Raw genomic sequence first — 18,568 nt, forward strand, 5'->3', positions numbered from 1 at the left:
ACGGATCACAATTGGAAAACATCCTCCGATGAAAAAAAGGAAAACCAGGAGAACTTTCATGATACGCGTCATACTAGCTTCCTTCTCAAACCCCGCCGCCACTCGTAACTGATATGCAAATAAACTGTGTCCATTTTTATTAGTAACCACAGCGACCTTTGAACCAAAACACGGACATTCATGTCATGACGTCATGACCCAAAAAACCTTATGAGGAGTACCCTAAGTTCAAGAACGGCAGAAATGGAATTTCACCTAACAAAATGGATAATCCAGAAAAAAAACTCCTTGATCAGGGAGAGAAGATGAGTATATATTACTCCAATCTTTCAAAAGTCCAAGATTTTTGTTTCACAGAAGATCAATAGAAGCAGAAACAAAATACTGTCTACACCATCCCTCTCAAAATAAAGGTCAATGTCTGATATATGACATCACACTGAGTCTTGGCGGGAATCGTTGAAGGTCTTGTGACGAGCCAAATGAAACTGAAACTGGGCTCGTGCATTTCACGAGTGTCTCGTTCTTTTTTCGGCGGGTTGAAACAAAACAATGACAAATTTAGTTTTTAGCAGCAATGTAAGCGTATCTTGAATCATTATAACCACGCGTGATGAGTAAAAGTCGAAAACTTTGTGTAGCAAGGCAAAGGCCTGCTTTGGGCCTGTTCACATTCTATTCTCGTGTATTCTTGCAGACGAACTTGAAAACATGATTTTCTCTTTCCTCCATATTAATCCTATTTCCCCAAAATCTGTTAAAGTTTTGATAACATTTTTTCGCTGCAACGCCAAAAGCTTTACCTTCAAGGGGGAAAACAATCTTTGAGTTTTGACTGTTATGATCCAACTGGCGTTTTTTAAATAAGGCGGGAAGGTCGATCAAGGGTATTGCCTCGTAATAAAGTTACGTTTCTGCTAACCTTTGCCTTAGACCGTTCAAGTATTTACGAACTAAATCACATGCAAAGTAGTACAGTTGTTTATTTGCACCCACAAAATGGCAAACATCGAGCATTAGCTAGCTACAATAGTTTGACTCGTTCGCTTCCGGTTATAACTGTCCATCTCCCCGATGTGTGTATTGAATAGCACGAGAGTGAGCCATCTGCCAAAACATACAAGTTTGGCATCAAAACAGCAGTAATCGTATAAAAGTTATTTAATGTAAATTGAGGAAAGGTTTCTCAAATACAAACATCAATTTTGGCTGTATCTACCAAGCTCAGTGTCTAGAGTCGGGAATAAAACTTTGATATCAAGAGCGACACTTGTGGATATCCATTCGCTAATAAATGAAACATCTAGCAATTTTATTTGCAGGGATGGAACTGGAATCAACTGAGGATAACTACTGAGTATTTTACAAGGAGGATAGCCGAGGATGAACGACCTGAGAGGTCATTCAAGAAAACTGGTTTCATAACACAGGATGTCGATTTCTTTCGAGTTATTAGGTTACGTTTGTGTTTGGCCAAAATTCTGTGTAAAATGACTCCAGACAACATTGGCTTAGATCCAAACATTCACTGTAAGGGTAGTATTTCCCCCTTTTCTTTTGAATAATTTTCTTCTGCATTTCGACAGCACATGAACACCATCAATGTGAATATGGAAAATAAATTATTGTAATGCCTTTAATGAACACCCAGGTGTTAACGTTGTTGTTATGTGATCAACGGATATTCCAATCTAGCTCCTCGGAGCTATCCTATAACTTGTCACAATTGGTTCTCCACTGTGCACCGAGAGGTTTTCTCCGAGTACTCCGGTTTCCCCTCTCCTCAAAAACCAACATTTGCTTTCAGTTTACAGTGTCCCCAATTAGTGCTCCAGCGTAAGAAACGACTAAAATAAAGAATAAAGACACTTAAATAAAGTTCCTTTCCTTTCCTTTCAGTCCTTTGTGCCGTTAAGAAGAGCGTGTATGCCAACCAGCTGTTTCCAAGTTGTCATAGTAACCAACAAACATGACTCCAAATGCCCTCCTTACAAGGAGTTTCACTTCAGAAACGACATTTAAACTCCAAGTAACAATCGACGCTCCTCTGAAAGCCTAAGATAATTAGCTTATTAAGAGATTAGGCTCAAATAAAAGCTGTCTTTTACAGAACCCGCAAAAAATGTCAATATTTTGGACATTAATAACTCTCTGCGTGAGTCAAAGACATCTTCCCGGTCCACTTCCTTTGAAGCTTGAGATAGCTTGAGAACTCAATTATTCCAAATTTTATTCCACAGTTTTCTGATATTTCCGCAAAGAGCCACTTCTCAAGAGAAGACGCGCACGGAAGAGATGCGAGTTTGACAGAACTAAAAATAAGTTTAAACAGATGCAGTTCTTAAGTCGGTTAAATTGAGGGGGCGGCGTATAAAGTACTCCCCTTAGAACTGCAAGACCGAACATCGCGGGCAACTTTTTGGCCAATTAGTACAAAATTCTCAAAGGTAAATTTCTCCAAGAGAGCGCACCTAATAAAAAAAGGTGCTCTCTTGAGTGTTAGGCTTTTATTTTATATCAAAGGCCTCAACGGTGACAACGGTATGTCTTCAAGAATAAAAGAAGGTTTGTCTAACTCTTAAATGATTCCTCGAAACATTTCCATTGAACCTGTATCATATATGTCATGGGTTGGAATCTCGTCCAAGCCGCCTGAATTTTGTGCAGACAAATACTAAAATTGAGTGCGTTTACAGGATCATTTCTCAATTTCATTTCTATCCGGATCTCATAAGTCTTTTATTTAATTTTCATGCATAACTCATTGGCAAGCAGTCAAAGAGTGCTATGCAATGCCAGATTTATAATCGATTGGCTCACATGAAAAGCAGAACTCATTTCTATTTCCTGCCAGTCGGTTTGTTCAGATTTCAGACTTTGCGTGATGTAAAACAGTAAAAGTTGATCTTTCGCAAGGGCTTTCCGACACAATTTGTAGACGTCACAATTTACAGCGTAATCGACTTTCTCCTGTAAACATTGAATAACCGCACGACAGTTTTGTTCGTTTACAGTGCAAAGCTGAATCAGCTCGACTTCTTAAAAATATGGCATTTAAAGGCCATTCAAACGACTTAAGCGCATTGTTTTACTGGGTAAGCTGCTGCACATACTCTAAACTCGCGCACAAAAAGAAAAGAAACTTGGTGCGCGCGCATTTATGCGTCATAAATGCCTATTTTTGTCTTTAAGCGAGGTGGAGAATTGGGAAAGCAAGGTTTAGAGTGTTCACCAGAGGATCGTTAAACTCTGGAGCACACAGAGATGACACAACAAAATTCTTCTATATTGAAAGCAAACAAGAGTTTTCCATCTGGCTTTACCGATACGGACGATACAGTTGAACCAAGTCTCCGCAGCGTAAGTGCCAATGGCACTTCTCCCACCTACAAGTCTGTTATTTGTCGTACAAGGGAGACCAAGGCTGCTTTCGACGACGTTGTTGATGACAGAAAGACGTAAGTGGTTCAACCTTATCATGTCTCAGTGTGTGCAATTACACCGCACTACTCCAAGCCGGCCAGGATACCGTCATAATATTAAACTTGAAGTTGTTCTGTTCACACTAGCAAACAAGTAGGCTTCTCAAAACGGCACATGATACATGCTCAGTTTAATTTACTCTAACATTGACTTATCTTTGCAAATCTTTCTTGTAATTGCTGATATTTATTACTTGCTTACTAGAGATAATGCATCCTCTCTTCACGCTTCAGAAGATCTCAGCCACACGACTTCCAGTGTTATTGATAAGGTATTAAGTAAAATGTTTCTAGAGATATTTGGACGGGCCTATCAATAGTACCTCAAAGCTAATAAAAATTCCAAGTTGCTCGATTTCTTTTGTCCAAGCGGACAAAATACGCGAAATCAGCCAACGCTGCCAGATGAGACTGAACCCTGTCAATATTCAAGGCTTTGTATGCATTTGTGGGGTAAGCTTTTGCAGATCATCGTCATCATCTTATTTAGTAACGCAAAGTTACAAAGTTTGGCAGCCAGTAAGGCTGACGTGGACCTACAAGCTGTCGAAACAGCTAACACAAATTCGTGTACATTTGTTCCACTTGAAGGTACAAACTGCTCCGCAGGAGACAACTGGATCTGATGATCTCCTGAAGCTGCAAATTCAGTTGTAAGTGGATGTATAAAAAAACCGGACTGGCGGGGCGTGTATAGGACCTCACATGATTAGTAATAAGGACTCGGACATCAAAAAGGGGGATTATCTCATGCCTGTTACTTGATTGTTTCAGGAAAACAACAGGACAAATGAAGCGGTCCAAACAGCATTATTTCAAAGCCAGCCGGTTGCAAACTCAAATGTTATATCCTCAGTCGGCCAAATACGAGACACTTTATTTTCTACAAGATCACAGACTTACGAGAGACAGAAAGGCAATCAAAGGGATAAAAAGAGAACTTTGACCGTCTGGGAAGTGGAAAGGTTGGTTTTACGATTGTAATCAAATCATGTACTTTATCTCACAGAGATCATAGTACTCTAAACTGAAAACTTTCAAAGGAAAAACCCTGAGATGCAATTGCTTTCCTGAATGTATATGAACCGCATTTAAGATTTGCAAATTTGTAACGCCATTTGGAAACATCAAATGCAAAGAGATGCTTAGTCTGCTTGCAGCCGGTTTTTCCCCTAAGGGTCACTAGGACGAGCGCTTAGTCATCGCGAACTCGAAAGGGCGGTATGGCGTTGGCCGTGTAGAGAAGAAGGCGAGACAAGGGTGGTATAGCCGAGTGGGGAAGAAGGCCAGATTCCCCTTTAGCCAAAACGTCTCGCCTCATAATCCGTATGAAAGAAAAACAGACTGCCAGCAGTCTAAGAGATGCTCGATCTGCATTAATAACCGTTTCGGATACCACCTCACCGTTCGTCACGTAACCCCCGATAGCCAGGCTAGCAACGATTTTTACCACTGAGGCGGCAATACCATGTCCACTGAAACACTTGCTCTTATTTTGGACAAAAGCACTTCAATAGTCTTATGGATTCAGTCAGTGATAGTAGAGTTCCTGTGTTTTTTTCGTAGTTGTGAAATGATTAAACCTGCCAACGAAATGGAGTCAAGAACATCCCCAAACGCACAGTCTCCTGCAGAAATTACTGTTGACGACAGAGTAAAAGATAATGATAGTGTAGTCTTCAAAGAACCAAATCCTGATGGCCAGGATAGAATGAATATTAGAGTGGGAAAGGAAAGCCAGGTGTCTGAAGATGAAACAGGGGCAAGAAGACGAGACCAACATATCTCGAAAGAAACGCCTTTGGAGAAGACAAAATGTGATCCTTACCTTAAAGGCAATCAGCACCTCCTGGTAGGCATATAATCAATCGTAATGATGGTGAAATGATGATATACTAGTTGCTTCTTAGTAAAGGGCAAAGGAACATATGCAGTTCCAGGCAGGATCGAATCTACGACCTTCTCAGTAACACCGGTTGAATGGTCCGACCGTTGAGCTACAGCGGAACACGTTGTCTATGAACCTACAATCCTGCACAAAAGTCTCAAGTTAGACAATAACTACAATAAAAGCCCTAAAATACCGCCTCCACACCCAAAGCAATGTTGTTTATAGAGAAGCGCAAATAACCTAGAAATCGCACAACATTCGTTGAGCAGTGTCACAACACTTTTGTCCAGCATTGTAGACAAGCGACCAAGCACACTAGTAGTTGTTTTAGATCAATGGATAGAGTACGGAGATAGTCGGTTCAATTTCCCTTCCAGCAGTCCCTTCACCCGTTGCCAAGCGAGTAACATAACATCAGGGCCCGGTTGTTCGAAAGCCGATTAACTTAATCCAGGATTAGCGTAAACTTTTGTTTCATGTTTTCAACTGTTTGGTGAAAGTTTATTTTGCTTATTCTTGTTTTTCAAGATTGACTTCTTCTAATGTAAAGTTGTGCTGAATATCAGCCTTGAACAGCATTTGGGAGTATAGAAATTAACTCCATGGTTAATTTTTAATCTGGGATTAGCGTTAATCGGCTTTTAAACAACCGGGCCCAGGGTGTGCAATATCTATGATTTCTGGCGAGAGTGTGGTTTCAGCCTGGGTTTCAGCCAAACACGAAAGAATAACGGTTTAACTTGAAGTGCCTAATCTGCCTTAATTGTTAGCAACAAAACTGATTACCTTTTGAAAGGGATTTGAACCGAGATAAATATGAGTGAAGTAAAATGAACAACTAGGATGGATATCTTTACAGTTCATTTAAATCCTTCAGATCAAATTCACAGACGCCTCTAAAGGAGTATCAATTTTACAGTCGACTTCTTCTCTGGTCGAGTTCTTCTCTGCAGTAAAACCCCGCGAGTAACAATTTTTTAAGAACCCGTCAGCCTAAAATTTGTCAGTTTGACCCCCTCTAGACAAGAACCTGTTGACCATAAATTTTGAAATAGGTTCTTATTTTCTAAAATCTAAAACAATTATGCACTTCGGCAAATAAGACCTATTGGCATTTAGAGTTCTTTACAAAAGGCCTCTTCGTAAGATGAGCTTTACTTTGGGATAGAGTTGATGTCATGTGATCTTTCGATCTTACTTATTAATTTAATCATCACAGCATTAGATGACATTCAATATAGAAAACTACTCGTGGTAACGAAATTATATCGATCTATATACTACCGATTGTCAGAACTGTGCATAAAGAGAGGTGTACGAACTCCTTTTCACTTACATGTTCGTTTTCTTCTCGTTAGTTTTGTAGGAGTTTTTCCTGTAGTTTATTGTATTCTTTTGGTCGTGTTTTCTAGGTGATGTCTTTTTGTTTAATAGTCTCGAAATTAGTGACCTTCTTTTAGCGATACACTTCTAAATTTTTATCCACTAGTTTTCTATAAATTGTATCTTTAGTTGTATGTAATTTTGGGTTGGAAGTTGTGTGCAGCGAGATTTGGAGTTAAACTAGCAGCTTTTCAGTTGTGAATAGTTATCGAGTACATAGAGTTCCCAGAGTTTCTGCTTTTGGCATCTTAAGTCTTAGTCTTTTGTAAAGTAAGCCCGAGACAACATTGTTGTTTGAACGGCCGAGTAAGGGCCTGATTACAAGGCGAACTTCAATTTCAGCTCGGGTTCTGGAAGAAATCCTCTTGAAATGAAAGTGGGGATTACGTGATTTCATGTAATCGCAACAAAATTTTAGCCCGGTGGGCTAAACTCACAATGTAATCAGGCCCTAAATTAATTGAGGTTTATGTGCGTGTTCTAACATTTGAGTTCACATAGCGCGTGGCTAAACAAGATGTTTATTTCTTGATTAACTAATTAGCTAACCCATTCACCCCTAAACCGGCCTAAAACGGCCATACTTAGTATTTTACTTTGTCTAACGCCAGACGATTTTACTCGTCAATGGGGAACCCCCAGGAGTCAATGGGCTAATTAGTTTGTTCCTTTGATTTTCATTGAAACGTTGTAATCCAACCAATCATTTTAAAGATAGGTAGAGGTACATCTTACGTCGGTAATTCCTTTACCCCCCAGAGCGAGGGTATTCTACCAAGAAGCCGACAGTGCGCTCATTTTATTTTACCCCCCCCCCCCCCCTCCCCTTTCCTCTTTCCAAGGGTATTTGAGGACGGTGCCTACTAATTCTAAGGTGTTTTTACCCCGATTTTTGATTATGCCGGAAATGTAGACCTTGACAAGTGTCATTGAAATCAAAAAAGAAATTGGGGGTAACCACGCAGTTTTCCAAGATAATTGATGAATAATATTTCTAAAAAGCTTTAAAATACAAAGAAATGTATCGCGTTCTTTCTCAAATTGAAGCTTAATTATCTCTCAAAAATGCACGGTTACCCCGAATTTTCTTTTTGGTTACCAAGAGTACTTACTAAGATCTACTTAGTTTTAAACTGCGCATTAGTGATCATCACCGATAGGAAACCCGAGTATCTCGAGATGCGCAGACCGTATGCGCAATAACAATAGTAGGCACCGTCCTTAAAGCTACTTTAAGCTACACTGATAGGAAAGAAGTCGAAACAAGGATGTGAGATCCGGGGATCGAACTCGGGACCTCTTGCACCAAGGCCGCGCAGTAACCGTCGCGACTGTGCCATTCATGCTCCTACCTGATTCAAAGATGGGTTTTCTTTTACAGGAGCAGTCTGATATACTTCAATTACCAGGCCTTCCCTTACCTATACCACAATCACCAGAAGACAGGTGGCGAAAATCGTCACCTGCTTCATTGCATTCATCCCTCGGACCTTCAGCCTTAGGTAACCCCAGTCCCTCCCGCGCCAGGCGCGTCTCCTTATCAGCCACTCCAAATGTCCTCATCTCCAGCCCCATTAATTCGGGACAAACGGACACGACCCGAGACTTGCCAGATGATTTGTTAGGGACACAACAGCATTCCTCTGACAGCAAAGAAACAAGGCGAGGCTCACAAGCTAGAAGATCATCAGTTGCCGCATCGATGTTAAATTCGGACGTGCGAGATAAGAAAAAGAGTTCAAATGGCTTTTCACTTGCAGCTTCTCTTGTCAAATGGAAATTAAAAACTTTGCACGCGTCTAAGGAGCATGGTGATTCAATTGCAAAGGTAAAATGAGTTATAACATAAGTAACTTAGATGCAAGGGTTCAGTCGTTCGGATTTCGTCTGCCGGTTAGTTTAGTCGAAAGTCAAAGAGCTTCGGACTACAGCTCGGGAGGTCGAGGGTTCAACTCGCAAGTCGAATACTCAGAGTCCTTAAACAACGAAAGAGAAACTGCTGCCTTTGTAATCTCATGCACAAATGGTAAGACTTTCAAGTCTTCCTGGATAATTGGAGATCCCATCTTAAAAACATTGCTCATAACTTGTGTAGGACGCTTAAAGAGCAAAAAGGACATGAGTTCCAGTCACATGTGGCTGGCTTGTCGTGATACCACAGAAAGCCTAAAGGCCGGTTTACACGGTGCGACTTGTCGGCCCGATTTTTTTCAAAGCCGCCGCCAACAATCGGGCCGACAAGTCGCACCGTGTAAACCGGCCTAAAGACAGCCATAAATGAGGCTCTGCCAGGATGGGGTGGTGGGGACTGGGGAGTCCCGTGTCGCTTGTCTGAATTTTAAAATCTCCCCTATCGGGGTTTAATCAATACTCGCGTCGCTGTCGGAAATTGAAAGAAAATTATTTGTCCTTGTCGGAATTTCATTCCTTCGCATTTTGTTTTTCAATATGCTAACATACAGGGCAAGTTTTTTTTACTTGGTGTAATCACGTCACTTTAGCAAAGTCATATAACGGCTTGTGATATGGAAATGCCTGAAGCTTTAAACTTTATGGGCGTTCTGCAGTTAACCGGTTTCGCGTACCGAGCATGTAACAGGCTTCCCTGCTAGCAGAGGTCTCTCATGGCGAGAGAGACAAAGGCAGCAGTTGCTCCTCAGTTATTTTAAGACCTTGAGTGGTCCGGGCGGGATACGAATCTGCAACCTTCCGCACGGTAGTCCGATGCTCAACCAACTGAGCCAACCGCGGCTCGGCTGCCTACATCTCAGTAGTCCTCCTCTGCTGGAATCTTTCGGAGTGCCCATACCGTTGATCCCGACATATTCCAGTAAGTTCAGAATTTCTGTAACCTCTGGACCTTCACAGGGCTCCTGCTCTCGAGTCCGAACCCCTGTTTTAGAGCAACGCTTAAGATCGAGGCGACCGAACTGCTAAATAACAGCCTCAACAACAGCGTACTTGAGGGTTTGATACCGTTGCAACCAAGATGAAATCCTCGGTCAATATTGATCTTAAAGAAAATTCAATACACACTAAATGAATGGGTATTTTCACGCATCAGGGATGTTGGTCAGGAACAATAAATCTCGTATCCCGAGCGTCGGTACGCAAAATTTAATATTTCGTTGGAACAGAACAAAAGTTCTGAGTACGCCCTGTCACAAAAACTGAATTATTTTTCTAGGACGCCAAGCACCAAGAATTGATGGATAGAACCGCTGACCGCATTAAAACAGAGGTAAAATGATACGAAGAGTTTGTTGAAGTATATTCTTTACACTGGTTAGGGTTTGTTGGTTATCACCTCAACACACTTTTCCACTTTATTTCATTGTTCTCCGAAATCGTCCCAAATACATCGTGTTGTTATTAGAACCTTTACATTGAAATTTCACTTTTTTATTGGCTTCGAAGGACGGGAAAAGTGATCATTCTTTGATCCAAAACCGAGCAATGAAGGGGAATGGGTTCGATACCGGGTTGACGTCACGGACTACTTTGCATTGAGATAGTTCTTTGAAAATAGTGATGCAAATTAATTTGTGACGTCAAGCCGGTATGGAACCCATTCCCCTTCATTGCTCGGTTATTTTTCCCGTCTTTTAAAGAAAAAGTGAAATTTCAATCAAATGGTTCTAAAAATAACACGATGCTTTTTGGATGATATCGGAGAATAAATAAAGTGGAAAAGTGTGTTGAGGTGATGAGCACGTTAAGGCCTCGTTGCATACCACAAGAAACATCTTTGGCATATGTATGACGTTTTACATTTAAAGCTCCTGAGTAAAGCCTTAGCCACTTGGAATCTGCCCTATTTCGGAAAGGCGTTTAAAAACCATCTACTGGTTGCAAAAGTTTGTTCACTGCTTTTCAATTTCTTTTCTTTGCTGTTCCTAGCTTCCACGGCCATTATTGGTCAGTATACAGGAGGAGGCATACCCCATTATATTTAGAACAGCTCAAGGTTGGTGAAATTGAAACATGGTCATGACATTGTCAGTCAACTGTGATCGCAAACTTTAGTTTTTTTGCCAAATGCTTATTTTTGCATTTCAAGGGCCAGAAATTAATTCACTTTGTTCTTCCATTCTTCAAATTTTGCGATCCAACTGACATTTGAATAACTGTGGCATTAAGGAGGCACCCTAGAGTTTTAGGGCCGCGCGCTAGCTCGACATTAATGTGGCCTGAATTGAGCGTGTTTTTCTGATTTTTGTGACGTCTGTGTTACCAAATCTGTAAACTTAACTTCAAATTTTCTCGCGTTCTCTTCAGTAAATGTTTTTGAAAATGGGCTCAGTTCTAACCACGTGCAGTTCCTATCTACCCGATATTTGTTAAAATATGTCAGAGCTAATCGAATATATTTAGAAAAATGACAAATTACAGAATATTGGGAAAACCGTCTGAACGACCTTGACTTTTTAGCACTTCAAAATGTCAGGCAATAATATTTCCATAATATGGCAAAGAATAAAAAAAAAATCACCGAAGGGAAGTATAAATATTGGAATTTAGGTCAAAAATAGGAATATATCTGCCAGTCATAAGATGTGATGTTGCCATGTTAACGGCCATAATCCAAAAATTGACACCCAAAACATAAGCCTTATTATATCGGTACCCTTATTGGCAGGTCTCTACAGGGAAAACTTTGAGAGAAATTAATTAGGTTTCCGTTTGCAACTCGTGCCCTGTAGTGAAGGTATCCGCAAATACTCTAGGGAGCCACCTTAACTGACACTTAAATTATGCATTGCTCCTTGTTTGAACAATTCTCCGATTTTCGTTTCCATGATTTTTAAGCCTTTCGTGCATAAGATGATAATGAGTTGGTAAGCGTGTTTGGTTTCAGAACATGCCCTGGTAATATAACTAGTTAATTCTTGACTTTATTGTCTTTGGGTTTGCTTCTGACTCCAGTAACTGTTTTCCCTTGTTAGCTTACAGATCACAATTAGGAGCAAAACACAAGTTGACTGTACAAGCCAATAATAGACTAGAAGAGCTTGCAAGGGATTTGGAGAGACCTTACTGACTTACTACATCAACACAAGATTTTAGAGTCGGTTGAACTCCACATCTTTCATCATTGAAATACGAAAATTACATATGCCTCCAATAAAAAAGGGTTTTTCATCTTGCTGCGTAGTACGTAGAAAAACTTTGCGAGTACACCATGTCAAATGAACATTGTTGTTGTTTATCTCACCACATATTTCCTTCTTTGAGACAATTTCCTGCTGCAGTAATTACAGCAGTGTTTAGCCTGCGCACAGTCAGGCATACCACTCGAATAGAGGTCAAAACCTTTAAATTAAACATTATACCAACCATTTCGCCGATCGGTCTAAAACGAGGACTCCCTGGAGTGACCAGCATGTAAATTCTCGTCACAATTCAATGAAATGTCAGTCAGACAGACAGATATTGAGAATCAATGTTATTATCATGACTTTCTGACAAAGAAGTCTAAGGTACTAGTTAGAAGAATGAACGTTTCGATCTTGGGAATGAAGGGGTTAAAGCTGCCTCTTAGGTAGTAAGCCTTGTGGTTTCTAGCTTGTTACATTTCACAAAGAGACTCCATGTTGGCGTGCACCTATTCAGGAAGGGATCATGGATGCTGTCAAAATTTGTAAGAAAAAACACAGCGCAGTAAGGAGGGATAGAGGAGAGTGTGTCACTGATGTTATCACCACATTTTGACATCCATTATCTATGACGTAACGGGCTCGTGCAAGCAATTAGAAGGCCGGCTAACCATGTAGTCGTAGAGGCTGGTGTGAAGGCCAAGTCACAGATTGGGGGTCGTTGATGGCTTATGGATGGATGCTGCGAACAGTCCAGCTGCTCATCGTCCTTGGGAATCTGGACCACGAACTGCATGCTTCATCTATCGTAGATACGTGGATAACTGATTGTCCAGCGGCAACAATTCTTTTCCCAGTGCCTCCCGGGGCATGTGGTTGAACAACAAGTTGAACGAGTCTGGAAGTGTATGTTGGAATTGAGCATCTTCATCAGATTCCTGGTCAGTTGCTCCGCGTGTTGCTTGTTGGAGCGCCATGCTTTGGCCGTGAGTCCCAATCTGTGGTAGGCATTTGACAAACGATTAGAGGCTAGTGACAGGTTAACCTAGTCCTGGTCGTCGATGCCTTCGGTACCCATCAGATCATCCTGGGTATCGCAGTGTCCTTGAACCACGGTGTCGGCCAAGTGTTGTCTGGGAAGGAAGGCTTCCACTTAGTGGGGACACAAACAACTGGACGTCAAGTCTGGCCCTTTGTTGATGGACGATGGGGTCGTCATGAAATTCAAAATGTTGCATGTGGTGGTGTCATTGCCAACAGCAAGTTGTCATTTATGAATATACTACCACTCGGCGGCTGCAGCCTGGTGCCTGTCTTCGTCTTGTTCTGTTGTGGTCCGAGTTAAGGAATAAGGAAAGGAAAGGAATTTCAATTAAGCGTCTAGTCGTTCTAGTGCTGCAGCACTAATTAGGGACATTGTAAACTGAAATTAACAATTAACGCAAATCAAGTCAAATGTTGGTTTTTGAGGAGAGGGGAAAACCGGAGTACCCGGAGAAAAATCTCTCGGTGCAGAATAGAGAACCAATAAACTCGACCCACATATGACGCCGAGTCTGGGAATCGAACCTGGGCCGCATTGGTGGGGAGGCGAGTGCTCCCACCACTGCGCCATCCCTGCCCCCTCAAAAGACGCGAGGGATCGCTTTTTTATACTTCCTGTACCTTGAATGACCCTTACCTGGGCTCCTGCCCTTACCTCATACTCCATGGACCAAATCGAGAGGGTCTTGCTATGAGGCCGAACCTACAGCCGGTCAAAGTTCTTGGTTTCACAGATGAAGTCTGTGACTGAAAGGTCAGCGGTTATTGCAATAAAGAAGTTGGCCCTGAAGCAACGGAGGACGACGGCCGATGGGTCTTTGGGTGAAGGCAGAGATAAAGCAGAATGATAGGCTGCTATCTACAAAGAAATGGGACGTCTACAGAGATACCACTTGAATGACACGAAACTTGTGTGGAGTGACTTGTGTCAGGTCCTTTTTTTTTTGTTTTTTCCGTCTTGGTTCGATCGAGTACGCTTTGTTCGATGGACTCTACCGTTGAGGGTGACCTCGCACAGACGTCGTGTGGCTGCTACTCTGAACATGTTTTCCCTTTGATGACTCCAACACCGTACTCTTGCAGGTGTGGTGTCTTTTGGTGCTAATGACGTTGTCTCTCCTCCGCCTCATCGAGAGGCCCAACATGTTCGTATAACTGTTGCGACCAGGTTTTGTTTCTCTTCTTTTCTCTTCTGCCTTTCACGTATACGCCCTTGCTTCAACATCCTGCTGCAAAACGAAAACCACGTCTCGTAACGAGTTGCTAGCCAAATCTACCCGCCAATCGTTGAAAGGACAACATCCAAATTCAGGGCATGTCTTCTGCGTAAAGCTGTTCAACGCTTTTTCACGCTCTGATCGTGCTCGCCAACCAGCTGATGCACATGACAGAAGATCCCGATTGGTAATTGGGACAACTCAAGGTCTCAAAAACTTTGAATATCTCTCAAGGTTTGCGAATTGTTGGCCGGAAATACGTCTGCGTTCGCAGGCTACCCACATGGTGAAGGCTAGAGCTCTCTATGCGACGGGGAATTCTGCCAGGGCGTTTAACACGACATGATGAAGCACGAGACAAAAATGACACACCTGTCTACGTTTTTCTACGATTTCTGTTGTAGTTGGGGTGGAGCTCGTCCTCACTAGTTCCCACTGTAACATGATCCCCGCCGACTCTTTCCGGAGCATATCCATGGCGTGACGCCTTTCCCTTCTTGTCGGTTTTTTCCTTCTTTCTTGAAATCGTTTTTTATTCTGTTTAGTATTTTTGTCTTTCCTTTTCTCTGATTCCCGTATTTTCTCGGTGATTTAATCTCTTCTCATACTTTTTCCAGTCCCGCTCTTTTCCTCGCAGCTGCAGGGTTAACTATTGCTATGCTAGTTCTACATATGATTTTGTAAAATGTCAGACAGGAAGAGATTTTCGAGGCCTAGGAACGGTAAAAAACAGAATCAAATATTAAAGACAGAAATAGGAAACTGCCCCGTGAGGTCAGCAACGATTTGTGCACTCGATTCGGGTCGTCTGAATCGCCTTTCAAGCTTAACATAAAACTGTAAGCAGCATGTCAAGTTCTTGGCAGCGAAACTTAACAATGAACTGACAACAATGACACTTTGAGCCCATTCTGAATTAAATAATCTAGCACTTGGTTAGCACTATTAGTATTGTTTACCTGAAAAACGATGTAAACACCCTATTGAAGCGTTGTTTTACTGAATATAAGGCACCGAGTATCGTAACATGCGAGAAAGGGCTCTTTTAATTCCCGTCGGGGGGTCCAATGATATTGTTCTAATGATATTGAGCATATTGATACTCAGTGTTTAGAAACCTCTCATCAGGTATAGAATATAATTTCACAGTCACTCAAAAAGAGTCCACAACTACAATTGTAGTCCAAACGATAAAGTTTCACACTTTGTTAATGCGATAATCATTCTTTCTTCCCGGGTTTCTTGGTATAACTTTTGCCTTGATCTCTCACGTTTTTCTATTTCCGCATGCAGTTCAAATATGTTTTCTATATCAAAACACCCTTGAGTGCCAACTCCAGAACAAAAGCCATTAGGAAAGTCGGAAGACATGCTCGCCAGCGTCAAACACGTCTTTCGAGTTGTCGTAACACGAGACCGTTGCTATTAGTTAATCACATATTTTTTGGCAAGACAGTAGAGACAGTAGAACAAACGTTTTTAACATTTCATCCGGGATTTCATCGAAGTTTGAAGGTGTTTAAATCTTACACAGTACAATCAAACATGATTTACGGTCTGGCCAAAAAGAAAACTTCTCCCAAAGATTAAACATGCCTCCCTTTAGGACACTTTTCGTTTCGACTGGCTTTCAATTTTTCATTGTTTTGGCGTCAGCTTTGTTCGTGACCGGAAGTGGTGAAGCAGACAAATATTCATCCAGTTTTCATGGATATCAAGAGTTGGCCAGCAGCCACCGTTGATCCATTTACTTGACGAGACGTGACAATTAAATATGGTCACATGTCAATACAAATCATCCCAGGAATACAAACATCTTGATCTGCATTCATCTTAAATCTGACTGAATGAAGACTGAAACGTGACAATATAAACGAGCTCCAACACAACCAAAGAGCCATAGGATTTTGAACCTCGCTCACTCCCGAGTTGTGATCCCTTAGCGAAAAACACGGGGCCGTGGTTTCGTTCGACTGTGCAAGTCACTCAAGTTGTTTACTAAAGCCTTCACGCGAGACAAGAATCACGACGGCACTTAAATCCAGTGATAACATGAATGGAAATGGACCTCCTTTGTCCGTTATTTACATCGTTGCAGGATGCTTTCTATTTCTTTTCTCCAAAACAAAGCAATACAAGGCTGCAGATAAAAGAAAAGGAATTAACACAAGAGGGCGTTGTTGCATAAAGTCACAACAATCCCATCGCAATGCGGAAAAGAAAAAAGCAAACCAACAAACATTTGCTGGGCGAGCTTCTCATTTCTCCCGGCCGCTGGATACGAGTGAGAATGACAAATTCTGGTTGCAAGCATACCGCTTTGGATGTAGATAATGCAAACTAATTCAGTCGTTTGTGACATTCCATATAATAACAGGCGTGGAATTATATCTTGAATTTGTTTAATATTTGAGGACAATGAAAGACGATGGGAAGCGAAATTTTGTGTAAGATTGACGACATGAGAGGGCTACTTTCCTGACAGAAACCTGAAAACAAGGACAAAGAAAGTTTATCAAGATGAATCACGAACAATATGTCGAAGCTCACTCTTAACACGTGCTTTGAATAATTACTGACAGATTTGTTGTATGTAATGTTTAGTAAAAGAGAAAATTGTACATAATCCTAATTTTCTCGTTTTATTTCGAGATATGTTTACAAGATTTAAGCTAGTTTCCACAAAAGTTAGCCGGTAAAAAAACGGGAGAGGAAGCTGTTCAGAGACAAAAAGCCCGCGGTTGGAAGCAAGGATGGGCAAAACAATCCGAAGGCTCAATCATAACAAAAAGCTCTGAACAATCATCATTTAAGAAATGTTTTCAAAACGAGAAAAATGTAAATAATCGATATGTGTTGTAAATTAGTTGTTCACAGGAGCGAGGATGGCACAGTCGGTTAGTGCGCGACCTTGGTGCAAGAGGTCCTGAGTTCGATTCCCAGATCTCACATCCTTGTTTCGACTTCTTTCCGTTCTGTGTAGCTTAAATAGCTTTAAATACCCGTAAAACGAAGCACTGATGGAGAGGGGGAAGTAAAATGAGCGCACCGTCGACCTCAGGTTTGTCAGTTGAATTACTGTTACGAGTTATCGACGTTAAATATGGTTGCTTTACCTTTACTTTATGAAAATAAATAAATTTATTAAACTGAAAAAAGGCAACATGATGTATTTTAAATACAGTTAAAAATATCGGCGATATGCCAGTTAGTTTATTCTCTTGGAACATTCTTAGGTCGTTTAGAAAACGGTCGGTATTAGATCAACTTTATTTGCTCGTGGTTTTACATCAGATTTATAAGCCCTTTGGTATGAACTGCTAGATGATCCGAGTCTTGTTACTACGTAAATCAGTAATTATCATACGTTCTGCCAAAAAAACGCAATCATATGTAGCCGTGAAGGTCTCCTTTAGGGTTGCATGCGAAGAAATATAAAAGTGTGATGATAATGTCTTTGCCATCATTAAAAGTCACTGTATTTTTTATTTCTTTGTCTTGTAATATGGTCTTTTTTAGGGGTCAGAAAAAAACATAAAATAAAAGCCTGGGCCACGCCCACATTGGTCTACTTGTACTTTAGGGATTTAATTTAAAATTTCCTTCGAGCATCCCTCCCCTTTTTATATGGGTGTCCCCCCCCCCCCCCCCCCCCGGACCAACTCTACCCTGAGGCAAAAGCGCTCCGTAATGGGCCAATCTGTTTCGGTAAAGGCATGTCCCGATACACAATTCGCAAACACAATTTGCCCCAAATCAATTTATTTATATATCATAATTCACAAAGGTTTCCCATCACTGTGAATATGAGAGTTAAATAAATTCAAAAGAAAGTAAAACGCTGACTTCCTTGTAGGCAATTCCGGATGGACATTTTGTAAATCTATCTAAAATTGTGGAAAACTTCCAGGAGCGAACATCAAAATAACTTTACCATTCCTATTCAAATATGCGGACGTTTTAGCCCAAAAAGTCCAATATTAATATAAAAACCGCAAACCGGTAACCGTCAAGTGTATGAGATGAATTAAGAATGTAATTACAAGGTTGATTAAACCTCTCTTGGTCACGTTTTCAGGCGTATCGCGTCTGGTGTTTATTAGGTCGTTCACACGGAATGGTGTGTTTCGCTGAAGCCGCAGGTCGTTGCGTGGAACACATTAAAAATAACACTGTCCAACATGACACATCACGAAATGGAGAGATTTGTTTTTCGATGTTCATTCGGGGATACTCGGAAAAAATCCGAGTACTCCCTATGACTTCCCGATTCAGACGCTGCAGTAGTTCGGACGTAGTTTGGACGTGAGATTGGGAGGTCGTAAGTTTGCCTCCTGCAAAGGAGCAGTCGAATTTTTTCCGAGTATCCCCGAGTCAGCATTGAAGTTCACATAACATTGTAAGATTGCTTTTAGTACAATCATGGTACATCACGTACAAAAATAAAACTACAAA

This window comes from Montipora capricornis, chromosome 12, assembly GCF_036669925.1.
Source record: "Montipora capricornis isolate CH-2021 chromosome 12, ASM3666992v2, whole genome shotgun sequence".
Classification (NCBI taxonomy): Eukaryota; Metazoa; Cnidaria; class Anthozoa; order Scleractinia; family Acroporidae; genus Montipora; species Montipora capricornis.